Source organism: Tasmannia lanceolata, unplaced genomic scaffold (genome assembly GCF_043159265.1).
Source record: "Tasmannia lanceolata isolate RefF3 unplaced genomic scaffold, GAP_Taslan_0.1 ptg000019l, whole genome shotgun sequence".
Lineage (NCBI taxonomy): Eukaryota > Viridiplantae > Streptophyta > Magnoliopsida > Canellales > Winteraceae > Tasmannia > Tasmannia lanceolata.
The window spans coordinates 12177462-12198243 of record NW_027518696.1 but is presented as its reverse complement, the minus strand read 5'-3'; the positions used below and the strand labels follow the sequence as shown (position 1 = coordinate 12198243).

Here is a 20782-nt window from a genome sequence, read left to right as displayed (position 1 = left end):
CCAAACTCTGGCACCCCTAACGTGTGTTCTTTGAGCGCATGACTTGCATGGATCAAGGTTAAATTCAAGCTAATCCGACCGGACCGGATTTTGGCACCAATAGATGCTATAGCTACGAAAAAATCTATGGATTTATTAAGAGAAGAACTAGGTAGAGACTAAAGTGGGCATCAATGGTACCAACTGAACAAACACCCCATACATAATATAAAGAACTACAAAAATCAACGGCTTAGCTTTTGAGCCATGATGGATCAAGGATTTACGATCATCTTGTCGAGTTGTTCGTTATTGAGAACAAAAATATATTGTTAGACATTTTTTTGCTTGTATCCTTGTTATACTAGTAAAAGTACACGTGTGTTGCACGTGACTGGGTATTTTACTACATAAAACTGCAAATACATGTTGAGATAGATACATTCATAAGATGTTGTTGCAACTACCCAAAAACAAAATCTCCACATTTGGCCTAGAAAAAGTTGTCCAAATGCAATACAATCTTGTCCTCAATTCCAATTACAAGGTTTACTTCCGTTTCCTTCCATTCATAAAGTAAACTTCATGGATCACTTAGCTCAGAACTACAAGGGGGATAGAAATGATCAGTATATGACTAAAACGTTGGAGAAATATAGGATTCAATAACTGGTGACTCTCACGGACATCCATATCGTTACACAGAACCAGGGCATTCCTAGCTTCTAGCATGTTTGCAGAGCATAGGGCATGGGATAGCGCTTGTCATCTCCAGATAGTTGCTTGTATTTATAAATGACAGGACCAATTACAAGAATATAGCTTATAAGACACATTATCAATATTTTCCATGAACTCAAATTTAGCAAATATATAGTTTTTTCCTACACTAAGAACCATTTGCAATGGCCAATTTCCTTACCCATTTCACATAATCTTCAAACATGATTACCTAAATTCTTGATTCACTCAAAAGTTACCTACACAAATAAAAGAAGCAAATCTATTTGGAGCAAGTTGAACAATGGCAAAAAATGATGCAAAACTCACTATACCCAATCAACATACCCAAAATACCCATCAACTGGTTAAAGAGAGGCAAGTCATTTTGAGGATTTAATTTATTTTCTTATCTCTTGTTTTATGTGAATGTGAAGTTCATCATATGCTTGGATTGTATGCATACTAATCTCTTTAGAACTTTCTTGATTAATTCACCCTTCTTGAACTTTATATCTTGCAAGTACCCAATTTAACATCAACAAGTGATTTTGAGATTTGTTGAAGGAGAAAGATATGAGAGAAAATGAGAATGAGTTAGGGTCTTTCCCCTTCACTCAAGTATTTATATTAAAGTTAGAAAAAGAGAAAAGACTACTATGCCCTTATGGCATTACATACACACACATATGAATATCCAACACTCCCCTCAAGCTGGAATGTATATTTTACACATTCCTAGCTTGTTACAAATATCAATGAACTTAGCTTTGCTCAATAGTTTGGTGAAGGTGTCAGCTAGTTGTTCGGTAGATCGATGTAGTGCGCAACATGCCCTGCTGAATCCTGTGTCTAATGAAGTGGCATTCCACCTCGATGTGTTTGGTACGTTCATGAAACATTGGATTGTTCGCAATATAGATAGTGGCTTTGTTGTCACAATACAATTCGGCATGAGAAGATGAGGGGAACCCAATCTCAGAGAGAAGTGAGCACAACCAGATTAGATCACTACATGTGTGGGACATAGCCCTATATTATGCTTCAACACTTGACTTAGACACGACATTTTGTTTCTTGCTATGCCAAGACACAAGGTTTCCCCCAACAAATGTGCAATATCCTTTAGTAGATTGTCTGTCAGCTGAAAAGCCAGCCCAATCAGCATCACAAAAGGCCTCTAACTTCATATGACTATGTTTCTTGAAAAGTAGCCCTTTTCCTAGAGCACTTTTCAAGTAGCGAAGGATATGCACCACAGTCGCCTGTGAAAAGTACGAGGGTCACTAATGAATTGGCTGACTACTCCCACAGCATAAGAAATATCAGGACGAGTGACAGTGAGGTATATGAGCTTTCCAACAAGTCTCCTATATCGTCCAGGGTCCTCTAATAAGTCCCCCTCTTCTGGGAGAAGTTTTGTATTTGGTTCCATTGGAGTATTGGCAGGTTTGATCCCCAAGGATCTAAGGCTCATCCAGAAGGTCCAACACATACTTTTGCTGATATAAAGAAATATGGGAAAATTATTAAAAAAAATGTGAACATTTGCTGAAATTATGAATCAAGGGCAAAGTTCTCAAAATCATGAGAAAGGGGTGTCAGGTATGGTCAGAGGTGTTTTAGGACAAGAATACCCTTCTCTTTCTTTTCCCTCTACCTTTGAGGAACTGATACCAATGCACTTCACCAACCCTTTTCACCCTTTTATCTTCTTCTTCCCCAAGCCATTGCCATTACCCTTCTCTATCTTTTCCATCCACCTTTTATCTTCTTCTTCCCCAAGCCAATCCTTTCCATACGGTAAAACCCCACTGCCATTGCTATTGCCATTGCCATTGCCATTGCCATTAGAAAAAAAATCCATTAGTTCTCTTTATTTTGCTTTGGCTAATAAACTTATGCTTAGGTTTTACATGTTCTTTGCATGTTTTCTGTTTACAGTTATATGGTTTATTGTCATCCTCTTTACAGTGCTCTCTTTCTTTGCATACATGTTTGGTTTGACCTCTCTCTCTCTCTAGAGGAAAACCCGAATGTAACTCCTATCTATACAAACAGAACCACTAATTAAAAGGGCTCAAAACTGATTTTTAAACCTCAGAACCACTATTTATACCACGGCACCATTGCTTATATTTCGAAACCAATCAATAGTGGTTCCTAGAGTATACATAGTTGTTCTGAGGGTGTAAATACACTCATGACCCTATCTAATGAATAAGAGTCACTATTTAAACACTCAGAACATCTATTTATACAGTTGGAACCATTATTTAGACCTCTGAACCACTAAATTATGGTTCCAAGAGTGTAAATAGTGGTTCATACATTCTAATAATATTTCAATGGCCCTAAACGTTATAAAAAATCAGATGCACTATTTAAACACTCAGAACATCCATGTATACACTTGGAACCTTTATTTAGACCTCGGAACCATAATTTAGTGGTTCCGATAGATTAAATAGTGGTTCATACATTCTAATAGTATTTCATTGTTTATAAAAGTGATCATGAGTGTATCAATAGTGGTTTAAACACTCATAATCACAATTTAAACACTTGGAACCACTATTTATATGTCGGACCACTAAATAGTGGTTACGATCAATTCAGGGATCCCATATAGGACATGTACTTGTGATTGTGACAGTTGATCTTTTAGGAAATGATGAGACGAACAATACGGTCTTAGTCCATTATCAAATAAACACCCCATGCATATGATAGAGGAATACAAAAATCAATGATTTAGCTTTTGAGCCTTGACGGATCAAGGGTTTAGGATCATCCTATCAAGGTGTTCTCAATAGCATTTGGTCTCCGGTCAGACCAACGGATCTATGACATAAAAGTGGCACAGGCAACCCCAAGGGTCTTCGTTGGGAACTAGTATAACGGCCACTGTCTACTTAGCATTTTATATTTATCCTAATTTTCAAGAATTATTGAGAAGAAAAATATATTGTTAGACAATTGCTTGCTTGTATCCTTGTTATACTGTCTAAATTTGAAAGTGTGTCATTGTGAGCAGAAGCTTCATGTTTTAACTAGGAAATATTTGGTATGTTCTGACACATTAATTTTAATTATTTACATCTTATTAAGCAATAATTTGAGAAGAAAATGATACTTCTTATTTTGATAATCACACACTGTGACACCCCCATTTTGTTTTATCTTAACCGACGATAGTTAGTTGAGGCAACTCCAATGATGAGCATCGTGGTACTTTTCATGGGCAAACCGATGCAGCCGCATCTTTTGGCAACTTACCAAGGGTTTTTGTTTCCTAATAGTTATCATGTCTTTAGGAACAAATAAATTTTGAGATTCTAGAAGTACGGAAGAAAAAGATCGAAGAACCAAAAATCAAATACAATTTCAACACCTTTGTGTAACTGTACTACCCGTTCTACAAAATCATAAAAACGAACATAGTTTCGACGGGTTTGGATTCCGAGTTCGATATTATTACTGTCTTGCCATAAGTTTCTCCATTGAGATGATTGAAAGCTCATCTTTATTGCATCTTTCACCTTCAAGTAGGAGAAAATGTGAAGAAGAAGGTCGTCTGGTAATAGGTTGAACTGATCGATCTTTTCTTCTTTGGAACGACATTTCTTCATTTTGGCTTGTATCTAGAGCCAAAGAAATGAATGCCGAATCTACTGGAACTCTTTCAAGAGGGGATTTTTTGGCATTAGAGATCGTAGAAAATGAGTGTTGAGAAAGCCCAAATTGTAATTTCTTTGTACATAGGGGGTGTTTGTAATTTTAGGAAAAAGACGAAAGAACTAATAATAAAATGTGGTTATCGGAAATTGACTTTCCAATTACAAGATTTAGAGCAACATCGTTACCTTGATTTGCAGAGAGAAAGAGAGTGAGAGGCGCATTGGACAAGCGAGTGGGTTTCGTTTGGCTGGAGTTTGAGTCCAGTTTTAATGGTTGGAGAAGGGAAAAGCGATTACACGTGGGTTTATTTTATGAGGTGGAGTTTTTAGACTTACCAGAAAGCCCCAAGATTTATAATACCCAACCCCATTCGGTGATCACTTCTTTGGCTCTAGATAAAATCCAAAATGAAGAAACTTCTTTCCAAAAAAAAAAGATTGATCAGTTCAACCGATTACCAGAAGGCCTTCTTCTTTACATTTTGCCCTACTTGAAGGTGAAAGATGCAATGAAGATGCGCTTTCAATCATCTCAATGGAGAAACTTATGGCAATACAGTAATAATATTGAACTCGGACTCCAAACCCGTCGAAACTATGTTCGTTTTTATGATTCTATAGAACGAGTACTAGAGCTACACAAAGGTACAAAGATAGATAAATTCCAAACATTGGTTACATCCTTACCACCACCTCCTGTCAGGGTTAATTCATGGATTGAGTATGCAATTTCTAAGAGAGTTAAAGAGCTCAACTTGGGTTTCGCACCAAATGAATTTTATCAATTACCTCAATGCATTTTTAATATTGAATCTCTAGAGGTATTGAAGCTGAGTTATTGTTTTTTTTTTTTTTCGAAATGGCAATAATAATATATAGCAAATTTAGGAGGCCGAGATGGACCACCCATATCTACAATAGGAAGCAAGAAAGACACAGGAACGAAGAAAAAACAAAATACAGAGAAAACCCTTATCAGGGAGGAAGGTGGTCGAACCACAGAATAGAACCACCGGAGACACCACGCTTAGCTAGCGCATCCGCTTTTTCATTTGCTGATCTTCTAACATGTTGAAAGCCGATAGCGGACCCCGCAGTTAAGTCCTCAATCTCATCAAAAATGGAAAGAAATCTCCACGGAGGAGCCACCTCACCTTTCAGCCAACGAATCACATTTAGCGAATCACCCTCAACAATGGTCTGATCCATCAACCTTCTATCAATATTCAAAATGCCACAATGTGCCGCCCTTACTTCCGCATCTGAGGAATCAGACACACCAATAGAGCCGTAGTATGCCCACATAACATCCCCCTTATCATTGTGACAAACCCCTCCCACTCCTGCCGGACCCGGATTGCCGGAACTTGCACCATCGAAATTAACCTTATACATGTTTTGAGCAGGGGGCTTCCACCTATGCAAAATAAGATCTCTGCGCTCAACACTAAAGCACACCTCCCGCCAACCTTCCCAAAGATCAAAAGCCGATACAAACCGAAAGGATGGGAGGCATCTCACCCAAGATATAACCAAGGTGATGATCTTCAAGTAAATCCAATGAGGATTCATGGCTTTCCCCTCAAAGACTCTAGAGTTCCTCTCCTTCCATATAGACCACCACGTAGCAAGTAAACAAAAATTCCACAAGGTTTTTCCTTTTTCCTTCCAAGGAACCCCTCCCCATTGGTGCAATAGCGACGGAATAGATTTTGGAAAAACCCAACAAATCCCAAATCGCATGAAGATGAAATGCCATATGAGCCTAGTGAACGAACAATGCATAAACAAGTGATCCACAGATTCCCCATCATGCAGACATAGTGGGCAATGATCAATAAGCCACATACCACGGTTTCTCAGAAAATTGATAGTTTGTATTCTATCACGACAAACCGCCCAACCAAAGATACAAACTCTAGGTGGGCAATGAAATTTCTATACCTTTGCCGAACATGAAGGGTTAGAAATGGGCATAATACTTTTATAGAAAGATTTAACTGAGAAAGTCCCAGAAGGTTCCTCAATCCAAAGCCTTTTATCCTCCCCATTCCTTTTAATGTAACAACCCGCAAGAAGGGCCCGCAGGCTAGAGACCAATTCCACCTCCCACTCAAAAAATGATCTTCTAAACCCAGGGTTCCACACAAGAACACCCTCATTCCACTCAAAGCAATCGCTAACAAAGGCCTCCCTATTTGAAGCCATATTGAATAATCTCGGAAATCGACACTTAAAGGACACATCCCCACACCACACATCCTGCCAGAAAGATATTCTATCACCCCTATACACTCTAAATCTAACCTTTAACTTGAAAAGAGAAGAGATTTTTAGAATGTCTACTGAGTTATTGTTATGCTTACCCACCTAGTACTATCAATTTAAGCTTGCTTAAAACCCTTTCTCTAACCAAAGTGATTATACCAAGCCAGACCAAGATACAGTTCCATCGTTTGAATGAGATCAAAGATCTCATTTCCAAATGCCCTCTAATTGAAAATTTGGAAGTAAGTGACTGCAATGGCATAACTTGTCTTGATTTTTCTGCTTCAAATCCAAGACTTAAGAGCTTGAGGATTGTCTCTTGTTGTTATTATAACGGCACTACCAGACTAGAAATTCATGCTCCAAATCTCACATCTTTGGAACTCCTTGGAGTATTACCCAAATATGGGTATTTTCTGAGGAATTTGTCGTCGCTGGTTCATGTAAGGGTAGATTTTGATGGAATGTTTACGATGCTTCGTCTAAATTATTCCTTTTCTTGGAAGACAAACAATTGAAGAGTTCTATATGATATTTTCCAAGATATTCAACATACCAAGGCGATTACACTTGAATGAGAATGTATCAAGGTATGATATCTTCATTGTAGCATATGACTGTGTATAGCTAGAATAGAGGATTGTTAACCATTGTCTGTTTCTGGCTTTTTAAAGGTTTTATCTGAAACTGAGGAATATTTCATGGCTTCTTCATTCGTTAACATCAATTGCTTGAAACTAGAAATTGCTTTGGACAAGCTAGAGCTCAAGGGGATAATATGTTTTTAGAAGAGTTGTCCTAATCAGGAAACACTTATTATTCAGAGATTTTGAGAATGCAACCCCAAGATGTATGTAGCCCTATATCATATGCATCTAAATTATGCAAAATATGCATTTTTATAAGAGTTCCCTTGAGACAAAGTGACATAATTATATAAAAATTCATCTACTCACTACGAGAAAGTCCACAATTTCCAACGGTCACTTAGTGGCGGTCTTATAAACCACCACTGAATGTGGGGTCATTACGGGTGTGGGAGGAATCAGTGGTGGTTTTAAACGCCCCAAAAATTGCATTATGACCGCCTTTATACATTGTTTAGTTTGTCTAAAACCCTAGATTCGGCTGAATAATACACAAGCGGTTATGATAGCCTTTAAATCTCTTTTATGACCGACCCTAAAGAAACCCTCTAAATGACCAAAAAAAAACCCTCGCCCGCAATCACATTTTTCCTTCTTTTTTCTCCTGTGACCACTAGTAAAAATCACACCAGCGGTTTTTGGCACTTTCATCAACAGTCTAGACCACCTCCCCTAAAAATCTTTTTTGTTGTAGTGACCGGTGCTTGTTATGGAGATGCCATAGCCCCAAAATATTTTTTATCAGAAGATCTTAACCATCAAATATAGTGAGTTTTTTGTCATTATTGGTTCCTACATTTTATATTTTTATTACCATTGCATAAATTGAATGCTGTGGTTTTCTGAATTTTTCGTCAAAACATCTCTATTTCATAGTGCACCTGATGAACAATCAAGATAATGTAGAAATTATATGAAAGAGCTAGATCATTATGTTTCTCAGGAACTCTTACATAATAGTGTCTCATAATATTTTTACCATTCTTCTCAACACTAATTTGATTTTCTTTCTACAAATTTCAGGTTGCAAAAGATGCTGAAGAAATAGTGAAATTGGAACCATGGGACTATTGTTTGGTTAGCCTAAAAATTGTTAAGATATTTGGTTTCATGGGGCGAGCGAGCTTTTGGGCAAGCAAAGCCACAAATAAGAGAGTGGAGAATCTAAATGGGGAATGTGAGACGAAGTGGTGAAATTTCTGCTGAAGTATGCAGCAACCCTAAAGGAGATGGTAACCAGTACGAACGTAAAACGGATTTCAAGAAAAGTTACAAAGAAATTGTTACTAGAAGTGAATAAGGAATTGCTTGCCTCTCCAAGAGCTTGCCCTATGCTCAAATGTTGGGTTTAAGGATTTGCTTGCCTCTCGAGATATAACAATAAAGATATTATTAAGTTCTGAACTTATTGTGTTTTAGCATTTATAGTTGGGTTTTTATTGTATTTTAGCATTTAGAATTTAGACTTGTCATGGTGCAATTCCTACATAGATGGAGATCCACAAACTCAGAGGTGGATTCTTTGGTAAAAGAAGGTGTGGACAGAAGTGAATTATTCATTAGCGACATATACCCGTTGTCGCATGTTGCTACGTCCTAGAAAGGTCATTAAACTCATTGTCGGTATTGCTCCCTTGGAAACCTAGGCATGGCAAGCATTGGCAGTGAAGAACATTGGCTGGTGCAGATAGTTGATCTATTCGATGAGATAAAAGATCTGTGTACTCATGGAGCTTGTTCTTTTCTGTTCATTTCCAGAAGTGCTAATGATTTGGCTGATCGTCTTGCCAAATATGGTGCTTATAGAGTTTGTATATGGGGCAGTCTCTTCCTTTAAATTGAACTTGGAATATTTCCTTATTTAATTAATGGTATCTTTTTCAGAAAAAAATACCCGATAGCATAGCATTATATTATCTTTATATTGTGACTCAGGCGGGAGCCAACGAGGGATGGCCAAGATCAAAATGATCTCAACCAAGAAAGGGATAGTTCCGGGAATCCTCAATCGGAGGCAACGGATGCCACTTAACGTTGCTAATCGCGGAAGTCACTCGACGGGACCAAGCCACAAGCTTGATTCGTAGGAGGAATCACTCTACTCCAAAGCGAGGAAACTTGCATAGAATATTTTTACAGCAAAGTTTCATCTCCTTCTATTCTCATTCATATTTATAGAGATTACATGAAAACACTTGTACTTCAAGACTCAATAAAGACTAGACACATTTCCTAGACACTCACAACTTACTAGCTAGATTGTATTAACTACTAGACACATTTCCAAGACACAACTTACAAGATAGTCAAAGCATACTTTCAAGGTAATTAAACAAACACAACTTACTAAGAAACTATTAAACATCAAAGACTAAATATAATAGACTCAAAGACCAAGTGATAAATGTGTTGCATGCGATTTAATTATGCTCCTGCATCATTCTCCTTTGCTTGACTTCAAACTCAGCATACTTGGTGATTTATGTCCGCATCATACTCCCCTTGTTAAAAAAAACTCGTCCTCGAGTTTTGAAGTGCCGAAGAATGTTTATCACCTGAAACTCTCGAGGATCAAATCCTACTGCATAAACCCAAAGACGAAAATATGCCCTGTCTTGAACTTGAACATGTTTGAAGTCATTAATATAAACGGTAGGCTTCAACACAGAATCTAATAAAAATGGATCAATATATATTGATGGAGAAATTGACCCAAACTTTCTCCATTTATCCATCTCTTCAATCTCTATGCTGTCAAATCTAATTTCTTTGAGTTCTTCGTTCAATATTTCGTAGGGCACCTCAATCATTTCTTTAAATGAATCATTGATCATTTTGACACCATCAAAAGTCAAAGACTCACTATTGGAACTTTTAGGAAAGATTAGATATCCATCTTCTAAATATTCATCATAGATTGATGGTGATTCCCAATTGATGATTTCTTGCCCTAAGTAATAATAAAATGATTTCAAGTCCGAGTTTACCTCCTAATTTCAGCATTTGGAAACTTTCCTTTGAAGTAATTGAAGATACTCCGTAGCTATCGCGAATCCATGTAAACTTTGCTACCAAATTTCTTCAATCAAGGAAAGAATTAAGGAAATTCGGAATTTGCAGTCCCCTCCGACAGCCTTTATTAAAATGCTAATATCTCCCTGTAGAAAACTCCGTTTTATGATCCGTTTATTTTACTGGAAAGTAGACTCGACGATCTTTCCGTTGGTATATGGCTTGCTCAAATCGGACACCGATAAACCCTTCAAAACCAGCACGAAATAGACCCCAACTTTCTGGACCGCAAAAATTCTAGATTGTTAACAAAGTGTGCCACAGGTTCTTGTAGCTCTGATACCACTTTGACGCAGGCCAGAGCCCACGAGGGATGACCAAGATCAAAGTGATCTCAACCAAGAAAGGGATAGTTCCAGGAATCCTCAATCAGAGGCAATGGACGTCACTCAATGTTGCTAATCGCAGAAGTCACTTGACGCGACTAAGCCATAAGCTTGATTCGTAGGAGGAATCACTCTACTCCGAAGCAAGGAAACTTGCATAGAATATTTTTACAGCAATCAAAAGTCTCGTCTCCTTCTATTCTCATTCATATTTATAGAGATTACATGAAATCACTTGTACTCCAAGACTCAATAATGACTAGACACATTTCCTGGACACACAACTTACTAGCTAGATTGTATTAACTACTAGACACATTTCCAAGACACAACTTACAAGATAGTCAAAGCATACTTTCAAGGTAATTAAACAAACACATCTTACTAAGAAACTATTAAATATCAAAGACTAAATATTATAGACTCAAAGACCAAGTGATAAATGTGTTGCATGCTATTTAATTATGCTCATGCATCATTCTCCTTTGCTTGACTTCAAACTCAGCATACTTGGTGATTTCCGTCCGCATCATATTGTTTCTATTTTTGTTTGAGCTTATTGATCCCATTTGTGGCACCTCATTCAATTCTTTTTGTACATTCTTCTATGCAATTACCTCTTTCAAAAAAATGTTAGATGGATTTAGAAATGCACCAATCAATTATATTTATGACACCTTTTGAGTGTTTTAATCAGTAACTCGACTATTGATTTTCTGGTAAATGATCTAACCCTCTGTTATTTAATTTCTAGATTGAATTTCTGCTATTTCTATCACAAAATCCCAAGGAATAAAGATAAGAGATTTTTTTGGATAGTTGGATTTTGTAACAGTGCATGTGGTGCCAAACAAGGAAGAGAGAGCTGTCTTGTTATAGTAAATGCAAACAAAATAAGTAAATAAATACTAGCTTAAGTCCAAACAAATTAAGTAAATAAAAATACCATTTAAATTTTCTAAAATCCTAGTTGGCAACCAAGAGGGGGGTGAATTGGTTGTCTAATAGAAATTTTACCTTTTAAACACTTTTTCTCTTAAATACTAGTTTCAATTTAAATCAATGTATATTGTTTAACACCAATAACCTTTCAACACTTCATTGTATATTAATTAATATCAATAAGCATCCAACACTAGTTTTATGTTTGTTTACTTAATCAATGTAATTTTATTACACAAATAAGCACTAGTTAATTTATCAACGAAATCCAAGAGATATCTCAAGCACAAATCAAAGGTATTCACATTAATCAAGCAAGAGATAATCCCAATATAAATAAAACACAAGTAGAAGAGAGAAGGGATAGAAAGATATGTACCTGAAAACTATAAAGTTTAATTTATTATTGAAGGTTCAAAGTTTAATATTTTTTTTATTTAGTGTTAATAACAGGAGGTGAGCTTAAAATTCGAATTTAATTGAAGAGAAGATTTTGAGGCTTGAATTGGGGTCTAATGATTCAAGTTGAGATTAGATTAATCCTATTTTAGATGTTGAGGTACTAAGCAAGGTTTAGTGTTTAGATTGAGTGGTTTGTGGATAGGGCTTGAATTATATTGTGAACAATTTCCAAGGTCAAGTCACTAACCTGTTGTGGCGAGTTTTGCCTCAACTGTAAAAGACGAGGGTTGAGTTATCTAGCGAGCTTTGGGGCTAAAATGCAGCTGCAGCGGAGACTTGCGGACTTCCTCAATTAACTAATGTGAATGTTTGTTCTTCTAGACGCAAGCCGTAGTTAACTTCGGAAATTTAATGCCCTTGTTATGGTGAACTTGGCCAATCGTCAGTTGGTAAAGCTGATAGAATGTTTTCTTTGTCCCCTGACAGGTTTCACAACATATCAATGAAAGCAAATATTGAAGGCTATAATATAGGGTCAGATTTAGAAATTAAACAAGCCAAGTTCTACCTTGTAACAATCTAAAGCCTGTAATCTTGGGTCCAAATGAACAATAAAATCAATGAGTAGATTGATGAGAGTCTAGCTGTGATAATAAACTGGTTTGATGTAAATCATAAGCACATCGTCAACATGACATGTAATAATGGTGTAACAGTAGACAATCTGAATCTGTATGGCAAACTAAAATTCAAACTTAAGGCCAGTATAGACTAAGGGTTGCATTCAATGTGAATGATCACTTTAGTGAGCAATGGCAATGCCAATGCAACAGTCTAAGAACTGATAATAATGTGAATATAAAGTCTCTTTGCAATTAAGTGAGAACAAATATAAAACAGCGTATCATATGGATCTTATGCACAAACAGTTGTGGGACCCGACCTCGAGACGGGCGGCGGGATGAGACCCCGCGGCCTCTCGACCTTCACATGAGTTGGAGAGCTCCACTGTGGCTCTCTAAAATAGTGCCCTCAAAGCATGAGTCTATGACGTGTGATACCACTTGATTTGGATTAGGAACTCGAAACCATGTCGTACCTAAATATAACGTCCCCACGCAGATCCAAGGATCCTATGGGAAACTCAAAATAATAGAGTTGCAATCCATGATTTAGGCCTGGAACCCATAATGATCTCTGGGTAATGGATAACCAGAAAAGGATGGGTCCGTGCCTGGTTACTAGTGGGGAAGGTGTTAGGCACTCCACTCGCCCGAGAAAACTTGGTCTCTTATGCCATTTTTATTATTTCTGAAGAATTTTGGGTGAAAATGTGTAATGGGAACCTACATCCTTGAGAAGAACGGCCTATCTAAAACATGCATAGCCTGGGGATGAGCAATCACATCCACAAAAGAAAGGGACAAACACCCATGGCCTTATAAGGAGGGTTGATATATGTATCACCTAACATGGGAATGAACACTAAAGTTCGTCGTCTCCCCCTCTCAATATATATATACAGGCAATATACATACATAATATGAATCAAATAAATTCTCACATCACTCGTGGGGAGGGGGAGAAGACTAATACCAATCCAATATCAGATGACCCTGATACTAGTCTCCACTAATCCTAACTCATCGCATTTAGGAAAGCCGTAAACAATCACATGCATGCTACAGCTAAACAGATAAGCATGTAAGAACAATATATCATGAGATAATGATAAAGAATAATTAGCAAGTAATCAGGAAATAAAATAAGCAGATAATGCGACAGCTAAGCAAGTGAATAAGCATATAAAGCATGTGATTAAAGCAAGAAGACATAGATAATGTTACAGCTAAGCATGTGAATAAACATGAAAGACAGATAATACTATAGCCATGCATATGATCAAGGTAATAAAACAAATCACACTACTGCTAAGCATATGATCAAATGACAAGCAATGCTATCACTAAGCATGTGATCAAAGCAATAAAGATAATCAATACTACTGCTAATATATAATTAGGGCAAGTCTATGCTATACATGTCATCACACAAACCAATCAAAGAATCGATAAAAAGGGTTTGCGAAAGAAAAGGGGCTTATAGGCTCGAGAGGGCAATTGTCCTTACCTACAGCATCTGTCCAATGAAATCAACTCTCCAAAGAGTGTTGACTTCAGAGTGCTGTTGACAACAACCTTTTCTTCCTTATTATTGGTTGAAAACTGTTTATTCCTTAGGTTTTCGAAAACCGTCTTATTAGCTTTAAAAACAAGCTCAGAATGGTTTGATTGAAAGATTTGAAAGATTTTTGTTGAAAAGGTTTGACTGGACTTGGGGAGACCCAAGCTGCCTACGTACTTTGTGGAAAGGGATCAAGCCAACATAGTTCAGAAATAACCTTTCCAAAATACATTTTTAGTGTCTTTTTGGTTTTTTGTGTCTTTTAAATTTTTTGATGTTTTTACATTTTTAAAGTGTTTTCACCCTTTCAGTTAAAGGGAGCCTATAAGACCACACTCCGTAATTCATAACCTGGTGGAGTGTCAACACTAAGGACAGAATCCCTATAGCCTAAGGGAAATTCCTAAACAAGTGAACTAGAGTCCACTATGAATGAAATGATCCTAAAGAGGTATAAGAATCTAACAAGACTGAGCTAGTCTTTTAAAGAAAGGGGAGTATCTAATCTAAAGGTTTGACTCCTATGCTATAGACTGACTCCTAGGCCAAAGGACAGACTCCTAGTCTAATAACCCTAAGGAGGAGTTGCTAATAAAACTAAAGCAAGTCTCCTATAAGAAGAGGAGACAAATAGTGCTAATGAGACTAGGTAAATTCCCTTAGACACAGAGATGGGATCCAAGTAACCTTATCATTTCCCCTGCAGTGATAAATAGGGATAAGTATACAGAAAGACTAAGTTAGTCTTTACTTAGTAGAGCTGTTCAACTTATAAGACAGGGATAGTCTACTAGGAGTGACTTGCTAATGAGACGTAGATAGTCTCCTAAAGGGGTGGGCTCCATGTGTCCATATCATCGCCCTGCTATGATAGAGGATCTAATAAATAATTTTTAAGAGACTAAGTCAGTCTCACTTCTGAAGGAAAAAAAGAAAGTGATGACAATGAAACTAAGCAAGTCTTAAAAAGAAAAGGAAAAGGAGAAGATACAGACCTAAAATGATCATGAGAGGGTTGTTTTAATAGAAGATAAACATGCATACCAAATAGAAGATGTCATAAATCACAAGGAGCAATGTTTTAATAAAGGCCTTGACTGATTAAGCACAATTATGTTGATATCAACTCTCACAGGAATACTAGAGAATAGGACTCGTTTAAGAACCAACAAAAGGAATTGTTTGAGTAATATAAAAAAATCAATGGCATGAGATGCAAGGCGAATTGACAAGAATATGATATATCAAGCAAAACCAAGTAAGAAAGAATTTATGAATAAGTACAATATACCCTTTAATTCATGTTTCTTTTTTTATTAACTGATATTATTAAATGGTCTCTTTAATGACTTTGCATCAACCAAGAATAATAAAATGCATAACCTGTAAAATCAAAAAGGACATCCCTAAGGTGAGGAAGTTATGGCCTAAAAGGGATTCTAAGAGGTGAGATAAAAGTGAGAGAGAGTCAGGAGATAGAATTATTGGGTAGCTCGGCTGATTTTAGGAGGCCTAGAAATAGAAAGCATTAGAGGATAAGGAATGTATAGTAATAATGAAGTGATATCATTCAATGACCCTAAACCATTTAATCCCAAGATTTTTTATTTAGGAATCATAAAAGCACATGAAAGAAAGATATACTGGCAACAAACATGAACTCCTCATTGTAACAATTATAGTTAAAGTCACATTGTGATTAGGCTAAAATCCGAATAAGTAACTTGACATACATGATAGTAACAATTTCTCTCTTTGATTCATACATATGCCTAAGATACCATGATTTTGACAGCTTTTCACAACTAATGATCCCATGTATATATCAAATATCCCCCATTAAAATACCAATAGTGCAGACATATATAAAATAAAAAATCCACACTTTATATTCAGGGATCTAATCCACAACAAACAAAAGAACCATGGGGAGGTGATATTATTGATTACTGCTTTCTAACACTTGTACTATCTCAAGCTATCATTCGATATTCGATGAACAATAAATGGAATATCTAAAGAAAGGAAAACATTAACTACAATGGTATATGTAACTAACACATGATCCTGGTGATATAATTCCCCCTAAAGTCTTAAAGCACATATTTTTACACATGATGAAAACATGGATCTGTAAAATAGAGTTATGGATATCAAGAAATATCTTCCTCTGTTAAATCATTATAAATCAGTTGCACTATCCTAATCTACTTTCATAAAGAATTACTCTTTCATATTTATCATCCTATTAGAAATTACTAAAGTCTTTTGCAGCCATAGAACACCCATGTATAATCCAAAACCTATATTAGCAGTGAGATCTACTACTACATCATTATTTAAGAATCAACATCATTTTAGCCAATTACCTCAAACAAATGCTTCCAACCATGTATCAAGTGTCACTCTCAATTCAGAGTAAAGTTTACTAGGAAATTACTAAGAATTAAGACACAGATCAAGATCCAAATGCTTTACTTATCATTCAAAAGAGAATCACTAAAGAAATCACTAGAAATTAATGCATCATTGACAATCTAAACATTTCATTCCTCAAGAAAATAACTAAAACCAAAGCTTGCTTTCAAAACTAAACCTTTCTATGATCATCGTCATGTTCCAAAGAAAATAAACACTTCAATTTATAAATTATTTACAAAATGATGAAATGATATCTTTGACCTCATTTTTTTTTTTAAATCTATGAAATCTGAACGAAATCCATAAAATTCCTCCTCAGCTTATACAATATAAAAAATCGAAATGAAGAAAATTCATAGAAATCTTTTTGATCGATCTATTAGAGAACATCTCAAGCAAGAAACAATTATTCATTTACACTGGACATTTTAATCACATTCAAAAACATATAAAAAATATAAATGAAGCTAATTACCTGAATTTTTGCCAAGCTGAGGAATGAAGCTAGTACATCTGATCCAGATAACCTTATCTTACTTGAGATTGATAAAAAACTACCAGATCTCAGCCAAACATGGTGAGATTTATACTAGCAGAGACCGGATCCAAAATAACGACCAAAATGATCAAATCTAAAGGGTTAGGAATAGTAAAGATCTCGGATCTATGACTTTGTACTTTGGATCTAAAATTCTGGCCAGAGAGATAGGCTAAATCTTGAAATAGGTGAGATTAATGATAGATCAGAGAGTTTTGAAAAAAATAACTGATCTATGATTTTAGGGGGAAGGTATATGATAGATCTAAGGTAAAAATGAATTGATTTGCTAGGAACAATTAGATCTATTGACAGAAACGATCAAAGCTAAGGTTAGGGTTAAAGAGATTATCGAAATCTCTGGTTTGAGCTCAACAAAGAGGCGAAAAAGAGTATCTAATCAAAACAGCAGTATGAAAACATGACCAAAATACTAACCGATGGCGAGAAATATGGTCAGAGCTCCGGCCACTTTGCTGGGAAGAAGAAATCTTCTCTCTCCCTCTCTCCTCTCTCTTACTCTATCTTTCTCTCTCTAAAAGACCTAAAATGAGAAGAAAGAATGAGAAAAATAAGCCTTCATGTCTTACTTATAGACATTTCCAACAATTCTCTCCCCCCCACCCCCCCCCCCCCCCCCCCCAAAAAAAAAGTTACCTTAGACAGCCCATTTTAAAATTGTTGATTTGTTAATTGGTTGAGTAGGGGTGGTCTTAGGTAAAAGAATAGAGGGATAAAAGAAACAATGAATTTATTTCTTATTTTAGCTAATGAACATCCCCTGTTTGGATAATTCACTGTCCTTCTGGTTTGAGTGTAAAATTGACTAATCCACTTCCCTTTTGGCACCACTATTCTAACTATGCTCGTCTTATTAGGTAATTTTAGTCCGATTTCAATAAAATTTTGCAGGGACCTTATTTGGATCCTATTTAGATCCTAACCTACCCTAAATTTTGGGACACTAATTCACTTATTTGAAGGATTTTTATTCAAACATGAGGGTTTAGGGTTCAGTCAAAATGGGGTGTCTACAACAGTGTATCTTATGGACCTGTGCAACCTAGAATAAATTTGAGACAAGACTATAATAAGATGTACGTATATACAGACAAGGCGATCCCAAAGGCGTACTGTAAAACGGATGTTTCACCACTAGAAATGCAGAGGAGTACAATGATCTTGTGTGACAAGGCTTCGTAAAGAGATACAGAAAAGAGAGAGTAATAACTGTTGATAAAAATGGTGTCAAATAAATAAGAATTACTTGTACGTTAATGTGAAGATCAAAGCTAATGTGAAGATCAAACTAATAATAAAAAATAGAAATAAGAAAGGTTTAGTTCTTCCCTGTCTAGGAGATGGCGGTCGAACTATGCACGAGCGTCCGGGCGGAGGCGGAGAAGAAGAGATTGAAGTGAAGATTCGTGTGGGGATGTTTGAAAGCCGTTAAGACAGCGCAATGCTGCTGCCCCGGTGTAAATGATGAAGTAAAAATGAGAGAAAAGGTGTACAATAGAAAATGCAGAAAGAGAGTAAAAAATGTAGAAAGCTTGAAGAAGAAGATGAAAGTGTTTGAGAGCTGGAGAGCTTTATGTGAGGCTTTTGCCTTGTGTTTTTCGCCGTTTAGAGCATTTTAGGGAGGCATATTTGTAGCTGAAAGAGGGGAAAAGATGCTATTTTGGGGATTCAATTACGGTTATTTCCGAAATCTAATTTGATTGGATTTTGGGAGCAAAAAATGGTATAAAGCAAGGTAATGTTTTGATTTTTAATTGGGATTGAAGATATGGGCTTTTTAGTTAAGAAAAATGGTGGGATTTTTTTATTTTCAAAACGGATTTTGTGTAAAAAGGGAAAAGCTTTGCAAAAACTTGTATGATTTCGAGGATTTGGGGTCGCTTAAATGATTTTGGGTGTGATTTGGGATTCAATGAGATTTGGGAAGATCTTGGGATCTGATTTGGAAAAAAACGGCAAGAGATGATGAAAATCTTGTTTATTTAGGTCAATGGCATGAAATGGTAACTTCGAGTGGCTTTTTGGTCTTTTGAATACTTAAAATGAGAGGGGTATGGGGTTGTATATAATGTCAAAGTCAAGGGTATTTTGATGGCTTTAGGAGAGAAGTGATTTTGCAAAAAATCACGTGCTTACAGTACCAAGAGAGAGAAGAAGCTTTGGCACAAGGATTTTGAAGTGGTTCGGTCTTCAACCCCCAAGACTTATTCCACTCTTCTCAAGTTTTGCTCCTTGAGGAATCCACTAATTCAATCCATCACAACGGCCAAATCTTGGCCAATTACAATCCGAGCTTCACCACTCCAAGGGACTTAAATACGGCGCCCTTTCACTCTTTTACAATGGCGAAGAAGAAGAAAAAGTACAAACGCTTTGCCTCTTGTTAGGCTAGATGGCACAATAAAGAGTAATGAAGAACTCTCACAAATGATTATAAGATGAAGCCTAAACCAAATCTCTCAAGGTATTCTCCAAATCAAGGCACAAAGAGTTTGGGTGAGATTTGAATGCCAAAATTATGTTCTCAAGTGTAAAACATGGCTTAGGGAAGATATTTGGTCATTAAGAGTTGAGTTAAAACTATATCAAGCTTATATATAGCCAAGAACTAAAACTAGCCGTTATTGGGTCCCAAACGGCTAGTACGGAGGCTACATGCGGAGTTCCGCAGTAGCTGTTGGACCTTTTTATTTTCATCCAGAAGACTCCATGGAACTCCATAAGATCCCACGGAGTTCCGTGCACGGATCTCTGTGGAGTACCTCGGAATTTCACGCAAGAAAAGCTGTTTTTTGTAGTAATCTTCTGAAAATCATCTCTCTCATTTATTGTCGGATTTCGACGTTCTTATACTTGATTTAAATGGAAACGATGAGATATTTATGTTAAAAATATTTTATGATAGGATTTATGTACTGGATCCATTTTTCAAGTGCTAATTTCATTTCTTTCCATTTTAAGACTTAACTTAGCACTTGGGCTTTGGGGCGACTTAGTTTTGCGTTACTTCTGAAAATATTTTAGGATATTTTTTAGTGTGCCTTGATCAAGAATAAATCCGAGAGAGAGGAATACATTCCACCATTTTGTTCACCCTTTTGAATGTCTTTTTACTTAGCCTTCATTTGATCTTCATTTGAGTGCAAGGCTTGCTTGTAGGATCTTCAACTCAAGCTTCTTGCTTTGACATCTTCCAAGTATGATGCCTCCAATATGTTCAAAGCTCGTTTGACCTTTGTGTATATTGAGCCTCAAGCTTTAGCCTTCAATGATGTTCAATTTGCTTGGGATGCTTGAATTTGAGCTCCACCTTGATTGTACCTTCAAGGCATGCTAATCTGAATTTGTTCCAGCTCCTTTGATAGTTGAATGGTTCATCCTCAAGCTTTGGTCATATATTGTGATGTGCTAGGATGGATTGACATGTGAAAACTTGTCTATAGCACAACACTCCAAAACAACCATTAGTCCATAAAAGCTAATCAATTTGGGTTTGTTATCATCAAAATAACAAGGTGATTAGTTGAACACATGGGAACCCTTGGACTAACATTTTCTAATTAGGTTGTGTTTGGTAAGGCT

The 20782-nt window shown here is 36.5% G+C and overlaps 1 long non-coding RNA gene across 1 annotated transcript; it reads right to left on the bottom strand.

Annotated features, from left to right (window-relative positions):
* Nucleotides 1–379: 379 nt before the first annotated feature.
* Nucleotides 380–17722, bottom strand: LOC143853418 (uncharacterized). The gene is made up of 3 exons (XR_013237116.1): nt 17117–17722; nt 12284–12515; nt 380–584 (listed from the first exon to the last, which is right to left on the bottom strand). It is a non-coding gene; the product is annotated as an uncharacterized LOC143853418 (long non-coding RNA).
* Between the last annotated feature and the right edge of the window lie 3060 nt (nt 17723–20782).